Raw genomic sequence first — 20,870 nt, forward strand, 5'->3', positions numbered from 1 at the left:
CCAGCCAATGGCGAGGCGGCGGCGCGGGCAGTGGCCCCGCCCCGGCGGGCGAGAGGGGTGATGTCATTGCCCAGCGGGGGCCGCGGGGGCGCGCCGCGCGCCGCCGCTCATTGTGCTCGGCCGGTGCCGCCTCCGCTGCCGGACACGGCGGGGGGGCCGCGCTCCCGCTGCTGCGCTGCCTGGGGCGGGCGGCCCTGCGCACATCCCCGCACACGGCTGTCTTGCGCCGAAACCTGCAGCTCCTGTCCCGGGCGTCCTGGCCCCAGCGTGGCTCGACACCGTTCTGGAGGGCTGCTCTGCGCTGCACGGGCGGTGGGGACTGAACACCCATCCCCGAGCGGGACTGCCTTGCGCCCAGCCGCGCTGCACCCATCCCGGGGAGCTGCCCTGCGCCGGGAGGGTGGCCAGCACCCATCCCAGTAGAAGTGGGCTGCTCATCTCCGGGTCAGCACCTAGCCCGGCGTGCGGGGGCTGCAGCGCCCAGCCCCGCTATCCCCAGCGTGCGGCGGCCCGGGGCTGCCGCTCCTTCCCATCGCCGCTGACCGGCTCCTGGCTCCCGCCTCGTTTTATGGTCGTGGAGAGGGAGGAAGAATCCCAAACCAGGTGAGTTCTGCGCTCCTCTTCTCTTTTTGTATGCTTTTCCTCGTCCTGTTACCTCCTCCCTCCCAGGCCCCCATCTCCCGATGCCCTTCCCCGCACCGTGCGTTCCTCAGCGGCGAGCAGCGCTGCCGGGCGGGACTGCGCTGTCGTTCCCTGGTCCTGCTGAAAAAGGAGGGGCGAATGGACGGGGAAGGGGGGAAAAAAGCCCTAACTGGCTAAATGGTCTCAGTCCCGCGGAGATGAGTCCCCCTTCAGCGCCCTTCGGGTCCGGCGGCAGCTCCGCGTCCCGCAGCCCCCGGGAAACTCCCGCAACTCCGGGATGCTCCGGGCGCTCCGAAGCTGCGCGGTCCCGAGCCGGCGGGGAGCCATGTGTCGCTTGTCTGCCTCGCTGGATAAGAGTGGAAAATAAGATGGATTTTGAATTGCTGTCGTTAAGCGCTGCAGAGAGCAGCGAGAGCCGGGCTCCTGAGGATAAAATAAATACGAGGTGTGTTTTAGGGTGGTTTTGAGGGCGTTGGTGTGCTGTCGTGAGGCTTCGTTGTTTTGACACCGCTATTCCTCCCCTCTTTCAGGGAAACGGGGGAGATTTGAATCCAACTGACACTCAGTCCTGGCTGTGTGCAGTTGGTCCAGGTTTCTTTTCCAAGTCACATCATGAGTTAGTATCTTTAAAATTCTTGGCTGAACAGTCTGATGTTTTATTTCAACTTCCAAACTACTGCGCTGATCTTTTTCTTGTATTTTATCGTAAACACAAAAAGTGTCTCTATTTTAAACTTTGTAGAAACTTTGTGGTCCCACAGGGCTTATTTGAGTAAGGCTGTTTCTTCATTTCCCTCTTCCTTGCTGTTTTTGAGGTGCAATTCGAATCTTTACTTGAACAGCACTAAGATATTAGCACAACATAACAGATATTTTTTCCTTATTATATGACATCAGAAGGTTTTATGCCTTTATGTTACTAAATTACTTCTGCAATTGCTAGTGGACCCTCATTTTATGCTGGTGGCAGTGAAATGTGTGCACACAGAGGGGTCCTGCTCGCTTTAAGTCCGTCAGTATCTTTCAGTGCCCTTTAAAGTTAATCCTCACCAAAGCCCGACTTGGAGGCTGTTCTGACAGCAGCAAGAGAGTGTGCAGCTGAGCTGATATTTTTAATTTTTTCCCTCCCCTCTGCTGCATATTTGCTTCTGCGCTTCTCTTGTGTGACTGGCACTGTGTGTCCTCTGGCAGGGCTCTCCCTGGAATTGCAGTGCTGGGGAGAGTGTGACATGAGTGCAGTGGGGACAATGAAACTCCCTGTTTGGTTTTTTCCAAGTGTTTGTAAACACCCAGGCGGTGTTGGGGTGTCCGTATGTGAGGGATGGTGTTTTACAGCTTCCCCTCCTCGAGTGGGATAAACATGCTGCATCCACACCTCCTTGCATTTATTTTATCTGTGTTTTTTTCCTTCCTTCCTCTTTACTACTGGCTCAAAGGGGAAGAACAACAGTGCACACAGGCGTTGCCTTTGGTTGGTCTTTTTTTAACATTTTTGTTTCCTGGAATGGCGTTTTCCTCTTTATCTGTTCCCTCCCTTGTAAAATAATCTAATAGATTGTTTCCCATTTTGGCTGTAAAAGGAGAAGTTTTATAGAAGTGATTTTGATAGCTTGGGATAGAAGGCACTGGATATGAAGTGATAATTTGAAAGTGTAGCCTGGGAATTGTTATGGGAAATACTGATGTAGAAGTTGGTGAGCACAAGAAAAGAATCCGTGGCCAAGGACTTTGCATTAAAATAATACAGTGTTTGTGATGCCCATATTTTTAAATTCTATTTTTGTCTTTCTGTATGTATATATCTTGCACAAAGCACGCATAAATAGCAATACATATTTGTATGTTTTTCAAAATTTATTAAATTTGTTTGATTTAGAAGGACTTGTGGCAATGCACGCTAGCATTTTCAAGCTGTATTGCAGTATATCAGGAGGTGGATTAAAAATGTACCTTAGAAATACACACTATTGTATTAGATTAAATTTTGCCTTTCAGAAACTGAAATACAGATGCATAAAAAGGGACAGAAAGCTGAAAATCACTCAATGGTTTTCTCAATGTTTGCTGTAAAAAAACCCAGATGAGCTAGGGGACCCTTCCTGTTGTCCCACAGAGACCTAAATGCAGTGTATGTGTTTACTCTGAATCAAGAATTCTCCAAAATGCCAGTTGCTGAAAGCAAAGAAAATATATCGGGAAGGCAGCACTAAAGATTTTCTCATGTCTTTTACTTTTTTTCCCCTGTTTTTTACTAGTGTCTAGTTTCTGGAGGGAAATTTAGGATTAGGTGGTCTCATGGTCATACTCCGCAGAATTTTCATATATTTTAGTCCTGTTCCTCATGAAATTGAGTGTGATGCCAATTATTGGCTCTTAGTGAAGCCAGAAATCACATCCTTGTACACTGGTTTTATGAGCATCACCTATGTGCCCTGAACTGTGTAAAATTGCCTGTCCCAGAACTGCCCTGGGATGCTTGGGTGTCACCCAGCCTCATGTACAGGGGAACCCAAAGGCTACTGAGATGAGGGCAGAGCCAGAGCTGGGCCAGCCTTGCTGACTTTTCAGCTTAACTTTCCCCTTTGTTCCAGAGATGAGCTGTGAGAGGACAGGGATTTCTGTAGCCTGGAGTTAGAATCTGGTGAGACAGCTGAAGTTCCTGAAGCAAGAGGTGGATGGCTGAAGGTGGCTCTTCAGGGAGGAATTGCTTCCCAAATAAGCAAGGGGAGAAAGGTGTCTGCAAGCAAACATCTCCCATTTGTCAGCCTGCTGTGGAAGAGCTTTTCTCTGTTGGCTGATCTGTACTGTGCTCCCCATCTCCCCAGACCCAGCTGCAGGTGGTAGGTGCTGCTCACAGCCTGAGCTGCAATGTGGTGGCTCTCTAATGCAAGCTGTAGAGAGCTCCTGGTTTGGGTCCTCACTGGGACAGCCCAGCTGGCATCCATCAACTGGCAAATTGAGACACTTGGTCTAAGTTTTGTGGTGTGTCCCAGAGAGGTGTATTTGCAGCTGAGTTTTGTGTGAGTGGCATAGGATTGTTGGCGTTTTCTTATTTTTACGTAAAATGTAGCCAGACAAGAAATTGTAGTAGCTAAATCGATCTAGATTGATTCCATTTCTCATTTTAAGGCTTATTGCCTTTTTTTTAAGGACAGGACCAGCAGTTCGAGTGCAAGCCTTGTTTTCTGTGGGTACAGAAGGAGGAGTGGGGAATGTGCTAGGTGCTGGTTTGTGCATGTTGTCAAATAACCACCCAGGCAGTGAGAAAATTAGAGAGATTCATTGCAACTGTGTGGCTGGCATGGCAGGAGTGTGGAAAGTAGCACAAGATAGGCATACCTTGCAGTGATGAAGCTCTTTAGAGCTTGTATGGATGTTTGCAAAACTTTGGAATAGGAGATTTAGGAGACAGTAAAATAATCTTCTATGTTACAGATGGGTTTCTGACACCAAAAACATCGGCCCAGTTGAAGAGGTCTTGGGGGCAGAGATGCTCAGCAGCAGCTCTGCTTTGGCTGGAGGACAGATGAGATGACCTGAGGCAGTATTTTGATTGACTTTCTAGTTTCCACAATTTCATTTTGCAGCAAGTCATTTAGCTTCCTGCTCCCTCCCAGTGCTTCTGTCAATAACTAACTAAATTCTCATTTTATTTTTAATGGCTCTCTTACAGTGGGAAAGAAGTGATCTGTCATATTTGTCATATCATCCTGGTTGGCCTGTGCATAAATAATTTAAAAGGAGTTGAGTCAAATATTCCTCAGGTGCTAATATGTTGAAATAATTAGGGCAGAACAAGGGTAGAACTTGTCCCTTAAAATCATTGTCAGCTTTTAAACAGTCAAGACCACACTGAAGTCTGTTGCTGTAGTTTCATAACTAATCTGTGCTATTAAATATTGGCCCTGCGTAAGGTATTAGTGAGATTTGTGTTGTAATGTCATTTGATTTCACCTTGCATAGATAAAAATAATTAGAGAGCTTTGTTGCTTGGAGCTCAGGAGAGATATTTAGGTTGTGAACAGCTTGAGATTCACTTGCTATTTGTCATCTCGCCTCTCCTGGAGTTACTGCTCTCACTACACTGCAGAGGTGCACTCTTCCCTAAATATACTTAAGGCAAAATTTAAACCTATTTAAAACCTATTTAACCTAGCTATTAGTTTCCTGAGATAATTAGGGAATACTTGTACAAACAGAGGAGAAAATCTTCAGTAAGGTCTCACAGAAATCTGCTGCTGTCCTTTTAAACATCACAGGATACCCTGTTTATTTTCTTTCCTTTTAGCAGAAATACTGTCTTGTGAGTACTGCTGAACTAAAAATTAACTGTAACCTTTAAGTATCTGAATAGTGTTTTCTTTTAGACCTTGAAAAGAGTAATGAGAAAAGGGAAGAGAGAAGAGGAAGGGGAGGAAAGGCTATGCTGGCATGAAAAAAGATGAGCTTGTGCATGGTTTCTTAAAAGACTGTATCCTGTAGGCTGAATTTAAAAGGGGAGGGGAAAAAAAGAGGTGTTAGAGATGCCAAAGCACAGAAGTCAAGCAGTGCTTGGGTTACTGTGTCCTGCTAAAGAATCCCTCCGTAGAGAGAGGCGCTTCATGCAGGGCCCCAGCAGCCCAACCCACTGCTGCACTGTGCTGCTTCTCCTCTGCAATGAAGGCTCCAAAAACTAAACTCTGCTTTTTTTGGTGAAGCAAAATCTCAGTTACTCAAAGGGCAGCATGTGTGCATTTAAAGTGGGAGTATTTCTTGATATAAATCCAGGCTTTTGTTTGTAAAAGAGAATTGTCATGGAACTACCATCCCCGTAGGCTGGTGCTGAGCCTTGATGCCAATTTTTTTGGAACAGTGCAGAAAATGAATCTGACTGCGTATGAGAGTCTCGCATCCCCCACAGTGGCAATCATTTGCATGTGCTTTCCTGGGTATTTTGAACCAAAATCATTGCAGCCAAAAAAAAAAAAAAAAAAGCTTTTATTGCTTTGGCAGGAGGGATTACCCTGTTCCCTGTCTCTGGAAGGATGAGACCCCTCTCCAGAGTAATGAAGCAATTAGAATAGAGTATTTTCAGTTGGAAGGAACCTAGAAGGATCATCTAGTCCAGCTGTCTGAACAATTCAGGGCTGACCATAAACATGTTAAGGGCATTGTCCAAATGTCTCTTGAACACTGACAGGCTGGGATATTGACTCCCTCTCTAGGAAGCCTGTTGCAGTATTTACCATGCTCTTGGTAGAGAAAATGCTTCTCCATGTCCAGTCTGAACCTCCTCTGGTGCAGTTTTGAACCATTTCTGTGCATCTTATCACAGGATGCTGGGGGAAGAGATCAGCACCTCTCTCTCCACTTCCACTCCTTGGGAAGCTTCAGGGAGCAATGATGTCGCCCCTTTTCTCCAAACCAGAGAAGCCCAAAGCCTTTGCTGCTCTCCATAGTGCTCTTCCAGCCCTGACAAAGCTCTGTGGGGTTGTACAAGGATGTTTCACTACTGAGTGGGGTGTTGCTGAAGAGACAGCACCAGCTCCAGGGGAACTGCTGATGTCCTTGTTCCTGCCTGCTTTCTCCCTGCTTGTTTTCCGTCTGCCTGAGCCTCTTGCTCCAGTGGAGCTATCCCAGCTGCACTTTCAGGGGTTTGAATACTCCTAGACTACAAATAAATCTGAGGAGGAGGTATAAATAAAGACTTTGAACGTGGTGTGATGCCTATAGGAAACAGATTATGGAAGGTGCTGAGTAGAAGAATTTGTCTGGTTAGTATATCACCATACATGAGACATGAAACGTAAGGCATGGGAACTTGTCAAATCCTCCTTTCTTTTCAATGGTCAATCTTTTGCCCCAAATAGTCGTTTATCCATAAATATGAGTGTGATGAGAGATCCAGAACAATCTGTGCTCCAGAAAAATCCCAGATCCATGCTTGGGACATAGGCCATTAGTTGAGATGTGAACGCCAGCATTCAGATTTACAAGCAATCAAAGAAAACTTAAAGGACTGCCAGGATTAGAAAAGAGATTTCGGGTGTGCTGTGTTGCAAAGAATGCTTTCAGTAATGAAAAGCGGACTTGAAAAATAATCATTAGCACTTCTCTGTGATTTAAATTTCATTGCCTGAACTCAGAGAAATGGAAAATAGATCAGTCAAGGCTTTTCATCTAACAAGTTTTTAAAGAAAGCCAGATTTCTGTCTAATTAGTGAGAATTTCTTCATGGTACTTCTAGGGCCTAAAGAGTGGTGTTTTCATGACAGTTGGGCCTGCATGGGAGTATTTACTGAAAATAACATCTTTACTTAAAAACATAGTAAGACAACCTTGTATAACCTGAATTGACATTGAGAAATCCACTATGGCATCTCCATACTGTGTGGTCTTATTTTCCTATTGCTTTCTGATGGTAGAAGGGAGTTCTGAATTCTTCTTTCTCCAACACTGGAGATTGAGACTCTTATAATAATACCTATTAAACTTGATTAACTGAGAGAGAGGGCAACTGCCACTTGAAAAAACAATTATTCTTCTATTGTTCTTGCTTTACAGCTATGAACACAAATACCTAAAAAGTAAATGTAGGCTTGAAAAAGCTTTCCTGGCTTATTTGGTATCCCTGCTAGTCCTCTGGAGACATCAGATTATTCCATCCTGAGAAGAATAATCTTTAGAGGTGAGAATCAGGTAGCCTGAAATTCCTATGAGACTGTCAGTTCATTTCTGCATATTGAGAAGAAGGTTAAGAGAAATAACATTAGCCTCTTTATTCTTGCATCCCCCCTGAAGTTCACGGTGCAACGTGTCCTGTGGAGAAAAGGTATAAATTCAGATAAACCTGTGGTAATGAGTTTAAATAAACCCCAGCAAACACTGGAGAAATCTCTAGCTGTCACAAAAAGGTAAGGGCAGGTTTGGGATTTGTGTGTGTCTGTGGACTGCTGAGCATGTCAGAATAGTCAGCATCTGGTTCGCTGGAGATGTAGCAGCAAGTTCAACCTGTGTGATAATGGCTTTGGGCTCTGCTGTACTTCTCTATAATCCCTTTTTCTGTGGCATAATTGCAGAAAGTGCTTTTACTCTAAAGGGGATGTTTTGACACAGTTTGCAGCTAATTCTATGTTTTCTGTCTAAAATACACTCAAGTGCAGTGGGAATCTGCACCATTGCAATTACTCCAGCCTTATTGGCAGTAGCTGTCTCCTGTCTGTAGTCAACAGAAGATTATGGTACCCTCTAATTTTTCACATATAAAAATACAGAAATCCTTACTGTTAATATTTGCTCTTGAGAGCATTAGGTACTTATGAGGGAATTCTTGAACAATGTTGGGTCTATGGAAAAAACCCAACATGTAAAGACTGTGTCAGAGTTACATGTACCAGCAGCTTGAAACTGTAGAAACAGAGTCAGTGCCTGATTTCTCTATTGCATTTGTCCTTGTTCTGAACAATTTGTTCCTTCTAAAAAGGGAGCTGTGCCCATTCCCTTCAAGTCAGCAGTATTCATATTTCTAAAATGTGGTAGTAGCATTTTGCTTGGATTGATGTGTTTGTGCACACATAGAAAACCCCGGGATAAACACAGGTTTCTGTTAACCCTTTAATTTCAGCAGGCAAATAGGAGTCTAAAGTTGAGCTCTAAACTCTAGGCTACTGGATTTCTGCTCGACTTATTTAGGAGAAGGAAGCATGAGCATAGGACTTGGATGGAAACTGCTTTGTGGGATGTGTAGGAGTGAAGTCTTGTCTTGTGTTGTGACCTGCAGCTGGCATGCCTTGAACACCTTGTGCAGGGATGTAGTGTATGTTCAGTGCAGAAACAATCAGTGTATTTTAGCAGTTCTTAACTCCAAATTCTGTCTCTTCTGTCTATCACCCAAAACTGGAAAATAAACTTAAATATATCTGTATTGTGATCCTCAGGTACTTCTCAGTATTTCCATTATGTTTGTAAGTGACTTGCTACTGTGGAGTGTTTCCCTCTATTAGGAAGTCTTTGTTTTCCTTTTCTTTTAAGCAGTTCTGTTGTCACATTTCTGCAGGAAAGCTGTGTCCTGGTGCACTTGCACTTAGCTATGGGGGTCACTGGTCCTGGAGTATCACTAGGAAGCACTGATTAAAATGTCTTCAAAAGGGTGGCTTGTGAGAAGTGTCTGCTGGGTCACACTGGACGTCTCTGTGCTGGAGATGCATAAGATTGCCCTGTGCTGTGCCATTATACATGTTTATTATTATGGACCATTCCTGAATTTTCTACTGCAGATATGAATGTGTTATGGGGAACTTCTAAAACTTCTTCTCAAGCTGCTGCCTGGCCTTCATTTGTGCTTCCATCATGAGTAATTGCACCTTGCTCATTGTGAGTATTCACTCTCTTGTCAAGGGCCATCACGCTTATATCAATGTTGTCCCTGATCTGTTGTGCCTCTGGATTGGGAAACTGCTTGGATAAGTCTGTCTTAAAATTAATCTTTTTTGCTAGGTTAACTTTTTGGGATAGCATCCTCATGCTGATTCATTTTGAAGCCATGTGGGTGGTTAGCTGGTATTTAATAATAATAATAAATAAAGGCATGTTTAAAACAAATCCCCCCTAGTTAAGAATTTGCAACTGAAGAAATTCAAAATAAATTGAGTATTGATTTGCACAATGAGATAACCAAGGAAAACATTCATTGTGGGCTGAAGCTAATTCTGTTAGAATAAATGAGACTGATTGTGAAATAAATATTAAATAAAGTATCTCATTAGGTTCTGCAGTTTTGCAAAAGCTGTCGCCACAGGGAGGAAGAACCTGGTGTGAATGATTGTTTGTTTGTTGACTGCAGCTGTCAGTCATTGTGGGGGTGAGCATGGTACATCAATTTGTGGAGTAGCCACAAGTAACCAGGTCATCCTGCTTAAATGTCAAGCTTCTTGCTGGGAAATGTGTGAAACTACATAAAAATTCTTTCCATCTTGTTAGCACATCTCTCACAATATTTCTCATTTTGCTTGATGACATCAGTTCTTGGAGATACAGAGGAAGGTTTTAAAAATATCTCCTGGGCAATGCTGGGTGATGCTTAGCTAATGAATTTATTGATATCTGTCTCATACTCGGGGGGGTTGATCCATTTCTTGTTCTTCCTCTGATGCAGTTTTGGAGTCATTAATCTCTTTATGACTGTTCCTGTATTTTGTGTGTAGATTGGGTTTTATTATCCATGATAAGGTCTTTAGGGTAGAACTTCTGTCTCTTAGCCCCCACTTCCTACAGTGAAAAATCTGCAGTTTTCTGCAGTCTGTAGGTGTTACTGTAATGTGAGTAACCAATGCTGTAACTTGGGTGGCAATAGTCATTAGTAGTTTTGGGGAAATAGAGTCTCCTTAATTTGATTGCAAATCAATTTCTATAATTCACAGTTTCCTCTAGAAATTGCATATTTTGTACTTTGAAGGCAAGACAATTGAATTCTGCATCTCTCTTGTGTTTATAGGCAAGTTCCTTCTAAACTTTGTTTCTTGGTTACCTCCATGCATAAAATTGAGATAACCTCAGAGGGCTGCCTTGAATATTTATCAGTGATTTATTGTATGCCACTGAAGAAAAGTGTTACCAGCAATGCTAATGAAGTTTATTACTCGGCCCCTCTTCTGCACATTGATTGGTATTTCAAAGATCTGCAGTCTCCACACTGAGCTCTAGCAAATTCTTGACTGGACTTAGCCTGTAGATGACACTAATAACTTGGATTTATGTGGGGCTTTCCCTTTGGAAGAGCCCCAAAGAATTTTATAAACTGCAATGCAAGCCGTAGTGTAAATATCGCCTCAGCAGCCACCAGCTATCAGGGAGGTGCTGTGTGATGGATATTGCAGTGCAGCTGCATGTGATGGGATAGCAAGGAAGAAAAGGAGTTGTGCAAGTGTTGGAGTTAGTATAAGGAGAGAAGTAAGAAAACAAGCAGCCACTACCTGAATTCTGATTTTTATCTTTGACATGATTGATTCTTATAGATCAAGTGGCTCTCACGTGAAAGGTGGCATGTTTGTTGCAGCTGTGATACTGGTTCAACTCAAGTCGAGCAGAACAACCCCTACTAACAACCGGGGTTTTCTTTTCACGCAGAGCATGTGTGTTTCTGGATGCCTTAATTCAAATGCTGGGATGCAGCAATGTGTTTTCAGTGGTTCCTCAGGCTGGTGTGACTGGCTTTGTGATGTTCTAAAAGGCACAGTTGCTTGGAGTTTGTCCTGTATATGATCCAAAAGACTTGAAAGCATACCCTCCTTACTCTTAAGCTAACGTCCCATTAACCCTAAATCCTTTTAGAAAGTATAAATAACTTTGCAAAGATGCTGGCCTAGAATTTGGGTTTGTTCACTGAGTGGTGGAGCCTTGGCTTTTTCCCCTGAATCACTGGTGCCCGAGTTGCATTGTCTAAATAACATTATTGTTATTTTAGGTCTTAGACACCATTATTGGTCATTTTGTTTAATTCCTCAAAGGTGGGTAAGATAAAACAGTGCCACCATGTATGATATAGTCTGCCAGTTAGTCTAGCAGTTAGTGTTCCAATAGAACTAGGCACAGGGCTCAAGGCATCAGATCACTTATTAATAAAGGAGTGGTTCAGCTTCTCTGTCTCATGCAGGAGCATCTCTTTTCTAAAAGTTTTGAGCACTTTCAGCTCTGGTAGCTGAGTGCTGCAGCTTCAAGGGCTCAGAAGCAGTAAATGGAGGGAGGTCCAGAAACTGGATAGCACAAGTGAGTAGCTAGAGCTGGAAGCTGTGAAATGGAACAGTTGGAGAGGAAATGCATGGCTGCTGACTGTGCTCTTGGTTGACAGGCACCAGCGTCCTGAACAACCAGCCTGCTGTAGCCAAACAAAAAATGGCAAGAGCAGAGGTCAGCCCAATAGTGACAGTGTGGATGCTGATTTTGGGCTCATCCCAGCCACCTGGGGATCAAAAGAATTGTAGCAATGATGTTATTCTTTATAATTTTGCCAAAACACTCTTTCCTTCAGTAACTTCTGAGTCTGTTGGCCAGATTAGAAGATTGCAAAAGCTTGCTTTCCTAAAAAAACAGGGCTAAAGTGTGTATAATGCTTTGAGGAGCAGGGAGCTTGTTGAATTCAGATGCTTGTTTGGCGGTGCTCATCCAAAGGTTGCCTGGCGTGGAGTAGAGGTTGCACTGTATCATGTTTAGGCTTGGTCTGGGCAAATGAGTATTTCTGTTGGAGCACCTAATGGACACCTCAGCAATCAACAGAGCACAGCTTGTGGTTTGGCTTTCTGCCTTGCTATAGGCTTGCACCAGTCTTTACAACAAAAGCAAAACACAAAGTGTAACTACAGCGTGGTGGATGAATTGATATTTTTGGTATATTCTGTTGCTGGGACTATTTTAAAGCCTCAGTGTCCAGGATTCTGTTCTTTCTAGATATTTAGCTCTGTATTTTCCCAGGCCATACCATTAAATATATATATATTGATAACAGTCAATGAGTGCTTTCATGTTTAATTCACTACATTTTTCAGTTTTAGGATCCCATTCATCCATATTGCTGTAATCGATTCTTCCTGGAAATGCTGTGGTAATTAGAGGAGAGAATGATTTGCAAGCTCTGCTATGACATGTGTAACCAACCTGTCTTGTTTAGAGCCTTTCATTACCTCAGCTTATGACTATAATTGTGTACCATCTCAAGGAGGAGTGTGAACTTTTCATTTACATGTTAATGGCACTTTGTCTGGGAAGGTGCTACCAGGGATTCAAGCAGTGCTGTGCAGAAAAAGTGACGTGCCCAGTAAGCAAACTATTTTAATGGTTAGTGGTTCAGACTTTGGTGATAATAAGGGTCTCTTTTCTTCTGATACAGCAAATGCATCTTTCAAATGGGCAAGACAACTGATATGGTTTAGGAAGAGAATTGTTACAGAGGACTTCCTGGAATCAGCATCTGTCTTTTCTTAGGAAAGAAGAAAGTGCTTATAACTTGTGTGCCCTTTTGAATGGGAGAATGTATTATTTGAGTCACACAATATGTGTTGTGATAGAGAGATGCACTGGGAAAAGCTGTGTGCTGGAACTCACTAGCTTTCTCATGTGCAAGAGATGTGAAGCTTGTTGGGCATTTGAGGGCTTTGTCCAAGGCTCTGACATTTTATATTCCTTTTTAAAACTAGAATTTGGAGAGTGTGTGATTTTCTCCTAAGCCTGAAGTGGGTCCCCGTGTGCCTCAGTGTGATTGAGGTTGTTTGTCCTCTTGCAAAGAACAGGCTCATAACAGCTATTTTGGCTGTTCCTGGGAAAGTAGACTCTCCATCTCACTTATGCTTTTGTGTGGGAAGGGCTCCCTCTGAAGTCACAGAAATCCCTGAAAATATCAAAAATGCATCTTGTGTCACGTTTCAAGTCCTTCATAAATCCCTACTCTCCTGGTGTTTGCAAGAGACCCAAGCCACATGCTTTCATCTCACCATCACCTCTCGGCCTGAGGGATCCAAGAGGCATTGCCATTCTCTGTAAGTCAGACCTAGAGGAAAATGAGTACTGTGGGCATAACAGCCTAACATTTCCATTTAGGAGCAGTTGGATAAGCCTCAAGAGGGGAGACCTGCTGCTTTAAATTAAGAATGACCACTCAAGTGAGATTCCTTCTGCCTTCTGCCACTGTATGTTGCTGCTGCATTCTGTGGTCCATCATTGCATCCACTGTAGCTGTCACTGGCAAAATGCAGTTTCCACCTGGCAGGGCTCAGTGCTTTCTGGTGGGTGACTACAGGTTATGATCACTAAGAGGTAGAGAAAGGCCAGATAACAGCAGTATTTTTGATCAGGGGAAAGCTCAGTGAGTGTTTTCAAGGAGACCTGACCAGCTGTGAGGGAGAGCATGGTTGACAGGGCTGATTTTGCTTTAAGGATAATTAATGGGATGTAGTAGGCTGTAAAATGAATGTGAAAAGTAGTAAGAAGGAGTTGGAGCCATAGAAAGAAGAAAAGCCGGAAACCCTGAAGATACAAATTGTGCTTTAACAAGATCTTTTTTTTTTTTTTTTTTTTTTTTTTTTTTTTTTTTTTTTTTTGTGTGTGTGTGTGAGGATGCCAGTGATCCAAGATGAGATCTACTGAGGACAGAGAGGTACAATTGCAATAACTGACATATGAGAGGATGCTGGCTTGGATTCATCCTGAATTCTTTTTTTTAAGAAGGCTTCACTGCTGTACTTCTGCAGGAAATAATTCTCTTGCCAGCTGAGACTAAACCAGTTCTTCATATGAGTGATCTGTGTGAGAAGCAAAGGTGCAGGTTGGCAAGGCTTTGGTTGGCAAGAAAAGGGCTGTTCTGTGAGCAAAAGGAGGAGAGGGTTTAAGAGAAGCTGAATGGTATCTGCTTTAAGATGATATCTTCTTAGGATTCAGCTTAGGAAATCTGAAATCTTCTTAGGTAAGTATCAGCTACTTGAGAACTGCATCAACCAGTTCAGTTGCTACACATAGAATTAAATTAGGATAGAAAGCATTTCTGTTGGAGTCTGGGGACAGAGGTGGCACTAAGACTCCAGTAGCTAGGAGAGAATTTGGACAGTTACAGAGCAATAGGATGTGGCCTGTCTGCTTGGATAAATGAAGACCCCAGGAAAGGCTAGGCCATCATGGGTGGCCTGTCCTCCATCACCTAGGAGTGAGTGGGAAGAGAAGGTAGAAGCAAGTATTATTTTCTCTATTGTGGTAGCTACAGCTTTTATACAAAACTTAGTTAAAAGGGGAAATTTCCTGAATATGGTACAAAAATAGCTCCCATAGAAAAATACCAGCCCTACCCTATTACAATTTCCTTGGTAGACAAAGACAAAAACGCACATGGAGGGCATGATACTAGGGCATAGGAGGGTGGGCATTGAGACTGCAGAATGAAAAGATGCTCATCAATGATAGTAAAGAAAAGCAAAACAGAGTTGGGGACATCAGCGGAAAAGAGGCTGAAGAGGTAAAATAGCTCAACAAAGATAATATGAGGCATAGATTTGGTTTACATGGGGTTATTCCTGAGTTTCTCTCTCTGGACAAGTTACCTGATGTGTTACTTTTTCCCCATTTTGCTTCTGTGTACAGAGTGCTCAAAGATAGACAATAATTCTTGGTAAGTAATTTTCCTATAGCACAGAGTATAGTCAGGCCATCAGCCTCGAATTCAAGTTTTATCATGATACAGGCTTGAAGTTACTGCTAATGATGAGGAAAGGGGAATATGTACGTACTGTTTATGAGCAACTTTCTCTCCTTTTAAATTTTAAAGAATGTACAAGGGGGTAGGTGTGAGGTGGAAAGTGTGCTTGCAATAGCTAAATGTTGAGTGAAGCTTTTGACTTCTTACTCCAACCTTTAAAAAATCCACAGGCTACTGTGATAGACCAAAAACATGTGATATATTCTCTCAAAGTGCAACTCACATGCTGTTGGAGTCCATACAACCTTCTGTACAACCTGGTATGAAGAAAACTTTTGTCATGCACGTGGAGGTGCCAACAAGAAGAAAATAACAAAATGGAGAAGAAGAGTCTAAGAAGTGTGTAAAATAGAGGTACCACCCATATAAGGTCTGCAACGCTCCTCTGGTGCTTTTCCATAACCCAGCTAATGTTTGACTTAATTTTGTGTTCAGAGTTGGTTGTTGTAATGAATGAAGTAATAATTTACTTTTATTCTATATTACATATTTAATCGAGGCTTCCTAATTCCTATGTGCTTATCACCACCAGGCTCTGGAGTGTATTTGTGTTGAGGGTGAAGGGAATGATATTTGTAACCATACTGAGACTTTATTTTGCTAGCTTTGGGGCAGACGTGGGTGGACACAGACCTGCTCCAAAAAACATACACTGTTTTCACTGATTGCTTAAGTGTAATAAATAGACCAAAAAAAGAGCAGACACGGTGCTTTCCATGTGACCCCCATTATCTGCAACTCTTGTGTTGTACCTGGGAAGTCTCTCTTGGTGCTTGCCCAATTCTGTGGGAAGGGAGAGAAGAGGTTATCCATTGCTAAGAAAAGAGACCCAAATCAGTTTTAGGGAGCACTTGGAGCTGCTGGCTGTAACTTGGGGCTCTATGTGAGCCCCTGCTGAGTAGCATCAATAGATAGAGCTGTGAACCAAAGCATGGGGTTAGCAAGCCCACAGTGAGAATTTGTATCTCTCCTCTGGAAGTTCTTCACCCCAAATGCTACATAGACTTTTTTGGATGTGGAACACTTGGCTTTGCCCCAAGCCCACCAACATCGCTCTGCCAAAACCATATCAAACCTGTCCCTTTGCTACTTAACCTTTCATGCCTAAGATTCCCCAATTGTTGTGCGTTGTTTGGTGCTTTTGACAGTGAACCAAAAGCCTATTTGTGACTTACAAATGCATGTTCTGTTACAGGTGGATGTGTTAGGTGGGGCTGTAGTGACTGTTTCTCAGGCTGGCACAAGGACCTGATTTATGCTCAGGGTTTGAATTGAGATTCCCAGATCCAACACACAGCCTTGCCAGGTTATTACACCTCCTTTGCAGTTTTAAAAACGGAGGGTGTTCTAACATTTGGCAGAGATAGAACCCATGGGTTCTATCTCTGTAGGTAGCTGGCAGGTGTCATTCCAGAGTTAGAGATAGTTGTTTGCCATTTGTTATTCCCATCTTTCCCTCTGGGCAGCATTTTTCCTTCCCTTTTTTGCTGTGCAGGGCAGGGATGCTCCTCTCCGCAGTGCGGCTGGCTGGGCTCCTGCCTTGGTGCTCCAGCAGCATCTGCCTAGACATTCTCAGCCCAGATTCATCCTCTGTTCTTCCTGTTTCCCCTGTCTTTTCAACCTATACATCTTATTTCTTCCTTTTATAGTCATAACCTAAAATTGCCTCATGGTTTCTTTAAAAACACCTTTCTGCCGCCTTTAAACCTAGATTTTTAGAGCTGTATCATATTTCCATTCACCATCATCTGTAGCAATTGAGAGTACTGCCAGCTAAGCAAATATCCCAGTCCAGATGAAGCCAGTTTTACAAGCCTTGTTACCATGCCTGGATTCTTTACCACCGCAGCAGCTTCTCTTTTGCTTTTTATCATACATGTATCCAGTAGTTCAAGTTGCCTCAATTTCAGTTGTTGTGCACATGACAATTGCAGAGACACCGAGGAGCTTAGGCTGCAAGGGAGCAGCAGCACACGTTAAAAGGGAAGGTTTTTTCCTTTGGAGAGAAGCTAAATAGGTTGGGGGAGAGAGTAGTTAGAAAAGGTGGTTCAAAGCTGGAATTCTTATGTTCTTGCTGGAGTTAGCTGGCTGCAATAAAATTCCTCAAGTCATTGTAAACCCTCTGTTTTCAGAGGGAAAATCAGTGACTTTTTATAAATCTGCTTTTAAAATTAAGACTTAAGATAATGCTTTCGTTCAAGTTCCTTGCGCAGAGCTTTGCAGGATGGATGGATTTGGGCTTCAGTGCCATTTCAGGGCAGTGCTTATGACTGCCTTGGAAAGAATAAAATCTAAAGTGCCATGTAGGACCTGTCCTGCAAGCAGTCATCAACAGAGCCAAAAATCTTCTTATATTCTGACTTGTGGTTTTTGGTCTTCACCTCTTTTACCTGCTAAGAGGATAAATATGCACCAAAAGAAAAAAAATCTTATTCTGTTCTCTGGATATCTTATTTCAGTCATATGAAGTATAGAACTACATACAGAAGGAACTGGAAATAAATATAGAGCTTCTACAGAAGCTTTGCTTTACACAGGCTTTGTTAGACATGAAATCTCTTTAGAACTCAGGACAATTTGCTGTGCAATAGGAGCTGTTGTTTGTACATTGCTTTATACTTGGTGGGAGCGTGCTGTGCTGGAGGGCAGCAAGGCTGTGCTTATGTTAGAGGGGATAAATGGCTAACTGAAACATGATGTGAGAGAATTCTTTATTTTGCTAAATAAAACTGCTTATGTTGAGTTTTGAATTACAAGTAGTATTTTTGGGTAGACTTCCCATTTTGTTAAATAACAAATGGTGCTATTCCAAATAGTTTTGTGCAAAATTGGGAAAATGAAAGGAATGAACAAATGTGAAATGTGCCTTACCCCCATAAGCAGAGTCTGTCTGCCTCATACCATCTCAATTGTCAAGCTCTATCCTAAAAGAAAATGTTAAAGTGTATATGTATTTGAGAAGCTGAAAATTCAGTATTTTTTTGTGACTGAAATATTTCCTGGATTGTGTGTGGTGACCTTGAAAACTTCAGTGTAACTAGCTGTAGCCTTGAGACTACTACTAAGTCTCCTAGTCAGGATGGAAAATATTTGCTCTGTCACATCCATTCAGCTTAAAGCTGTGTGGTGTCCAACAGTGCCAGACTGTTCTTCTATGACCTGAAGAGAACTAGTTTTGCTTGGATTTGCTCTTCTGTTTCCCTTTCCCTTTTGCTGCATGCCTTCACAGTGCCCTTTGGCCCATGCTCTCTCCCTTGCCCACAGCAATCCAGGAACACTCTGGACCCTGAACTGCCGGGGGACTGAGTGTGGCAGCCAGCAGCCCTTGCAGGGAGGGCATGCTGCAGGACCAGTGGGATGAGGGGTAGTCTGGCTGGAATCCTTCATGGGAAAATCATGTTTTCTGTGTGTTTGGCATATTGGATGGGTGAAAGAGATGAGTTCTTCTGTCCCTTGGCTTGTGATTGCACTCCCAGTAACTTCAGTAACCTGAATATTCCATCTCCTTGGTGTGGGTAAGGGTTAATGCACGAGGCTTGAGATGTAATTCAGTGTAGTTATTATTGTGGGAATCTATTTATCTTGAGCTTGATACACAGTGACCTCGTTTTGGTACTTCCAGCCTGGAAATGAAGGTGGGTGTCTCACCTGCAGTCTTGCAGGCACAGTCTGGCCATGGAGGAAGGACAAAGGTGACTTGCCTTCCTTCTGCCTCATATCCAAAAGATAACAGATCCAAATTGTTTATGCATGTGTTATCTCATTACGTTTAGCTAATTTGTATGGGCACGCCTGATTATGGATGAGGTTTGTGCAGGAGAATGGCTTTGCTGTTGTGATGAAGGCTCTGCAGTGCAAACTCACTGAAGCTGGGGACTTCGGGAGGGTGTGGCCCTGGGTGCACATACACAGCCAGTGCTGGAGTGCAGTGGTGCAGTTTGGTACACAGCTGCTTTTCCAGGAAGATAAGGAAAAGAACTTGTGGCTTTTCTTAGAGAAAGGGCTGCTTTCCAACCAGCTGCCCATCTGTGATGGTGCAACAACTTCTCCCCCCCTGCAAGTAATCATAGTGGATGATGGGGGTGTTGAAAAAACCTAACCCCAGAGGAGCACTGCTTACCACACAATAAACATTATTCCTTAGGGTCCTGTTGTTCCTTCTAGACAAGAGTATTGCACTGAAGCCCAAGAGCAGAGAGCATTTTGCAGGAAGGGAAGGGCTGGAGACAAACGGATGAACTAAAACCTGGTAGTGAAACGGGTGATGTGAATCTGCTGTGGGGATGTCCTCAGCTTCCCAGATTTTTAGCATGCAGCCAAAAACAAAAGGCAGTGTGACTGGAAGGAGCAGGCTCTCTGGGGACCTGCTTTTGAAGTTACATCCAAATTATCTTCCTATATTTAGAAAATCTACTGTAGTGAAAGATGTGTGATGCTGGTCATGCACGCAGGGTGCAAGGTGGTTTGGATTGCCTGGGTGGGAGTGAACACTGGGGTATCTTTGCTGCTGTTACCTGTCTGGCAGATTAAAACTCTCAGAAACATCCATGGTTCTGGCTTGCTTTGAGAACACAGGAAAACACACCCGTTGTTGGCAAGAAATGGCATGGTGATGCTGAGAGTGGGAGCAGAGGAAGGGGCTCACACTGCTGCCGGCTTCTCCTGGCCATGCTGTGCTGGCAGCCTCCCCGGGAGCTGGTGGCTGAGCCCTCATGGAGCTGAGACCCCCCTTGCAGCTAGTTCAGGCTCCCTTTGGCAGGCAAGAAGTCACCACATCCAAGAGCACATGATTTTCATTACCCGCGCCTGAATGTCTGCTGGGGATGAATTGCCTGGATCCCTGAGAGCTGCTCAGTAAGAAACAGCAAACATTTTCCCTGGGAAGGAGCAGCTGTTTATATATAGTGTACAGTGGGTTCATGAGTGATTATTAGGAAAACATTCCTTTCTAGTCATAAAACAGGGCATTTTTGTTGTTTTCTTTCCTCTAAAACAGTCAAATTGGAGAGTCAGGGATTTTCATTTGCCATGACAACCAATGAAACTGCCAAGCCATGTGATATCTTTATCCTTCCTATGATTAAATCTTTTTTTTTTTTAATTTTTTAAGGTCATGTTGCTAACAGTTGGGAAACATCAGGTATTGTTTGCTTTTCTTATGTAGATAAGTCAGGATTTAATTTGCATGTTTTTATTTAAGAGCTGTAGAGAGCTGGGGGATATTGATATGTCCATGATTTATGGTAAGGATGGTATCTGAGTTCAGAATTGCTGTGCTGTACTGAAGTCTTCCCCTTCTGCCCCTCTCATTGAGACTGGACCACTGAGCAATAGCACTGTCTCTCCCGCAGGACAAAAATTGTTATCAGACCCATCAGTGCTGCTGAGCAGTGATGAGGCTCAGAGCCTTGGAGATGTTGGTTTACACAGGATACAGATGACTTAGAGGCTTTATGAGCCAATAAATCTTTTCCTGTTCTTATGCCAGGGCAAGGTTTTGCAAAGGCAGAAAATGTGAGGGATGTGACTCTTGATGTTTGGTCCGTGTGAGAGCTTCCCTTGGCTCTAGGTTGCAGCACTTCACACTAACCAAGAGCCTGGTGGTGGTGTTGCTGTCAGCAAAGCTGAGTGCCAGCATTTATCCTCTCTTTTAAAAATTGTTATCTTCTATTTAGGAATTTCCTCAGGGTGCCAAATATAGATTGAACACAAAAAAAAAAGCCCCACAAGCTGGAAGCTCAACCCCAAAAGCTGCTCTGTTGCTAAGGAATAAAAATAGGCGGTCACAAACACGGTGCTGACGTGCCAAGTTGTGTCCCCATGACCATGCAGCTGCGAGTGCAGGTTCCTGTCCCAGTGGCAGCACTGCCCAGGCTGCATACATCATGTTGGCATCATTGTCTACGAGGGACTGGCTGCTGCTTGCTTTAAGGAAGCAAGGGGAAGTAATTTCCTGTTTCCTAATCTTAGTCCCAAAGTGGTAAAAACTTCAGAGGGCTGCTGCCAGGACATAGTA

The 20,870-nt window shown here is 43.5% G+C and overlaps 1 protein-coding gene across 1 annotated transcript in view; it reads left to right on the top strand.

The window, feature by feature from the left end:
* The first annotated feature begins 65 nt into the window (after nucleotides 1-65).
* The window catches only part of RAB30 (RAB30, member RAS oncogene family), a 40,590-nt gene continuing 19,785 nt past the window's right edge, over nucleotides 66-20,870 (top strand). The window contains exon 1 of the mRNA XM_014875756.2: nucleotides 66-603. The gene's annotated coding sequence lies outside the window, so the exon portion shown is untranslated. The remainder of the gene's footprint in view (nucleotides 604-20,870) is intronic.

This window comes from Sturnus vulgaris, chromosome 2 (genome assembly GCF_052056855.1).
Source record: "Sturnus vulgaris isolate bStuVul1 chromosome 2, bStuVul1.hap1, whole genome shotgun sequence".
Classification (NCBI taxonomy): domain Eukaryota; kingdom Metazoa; phylum Chordata; class Aves; order Passeriformes; family Sturnidae; genus Sturnus; species Sturnus vulgaris.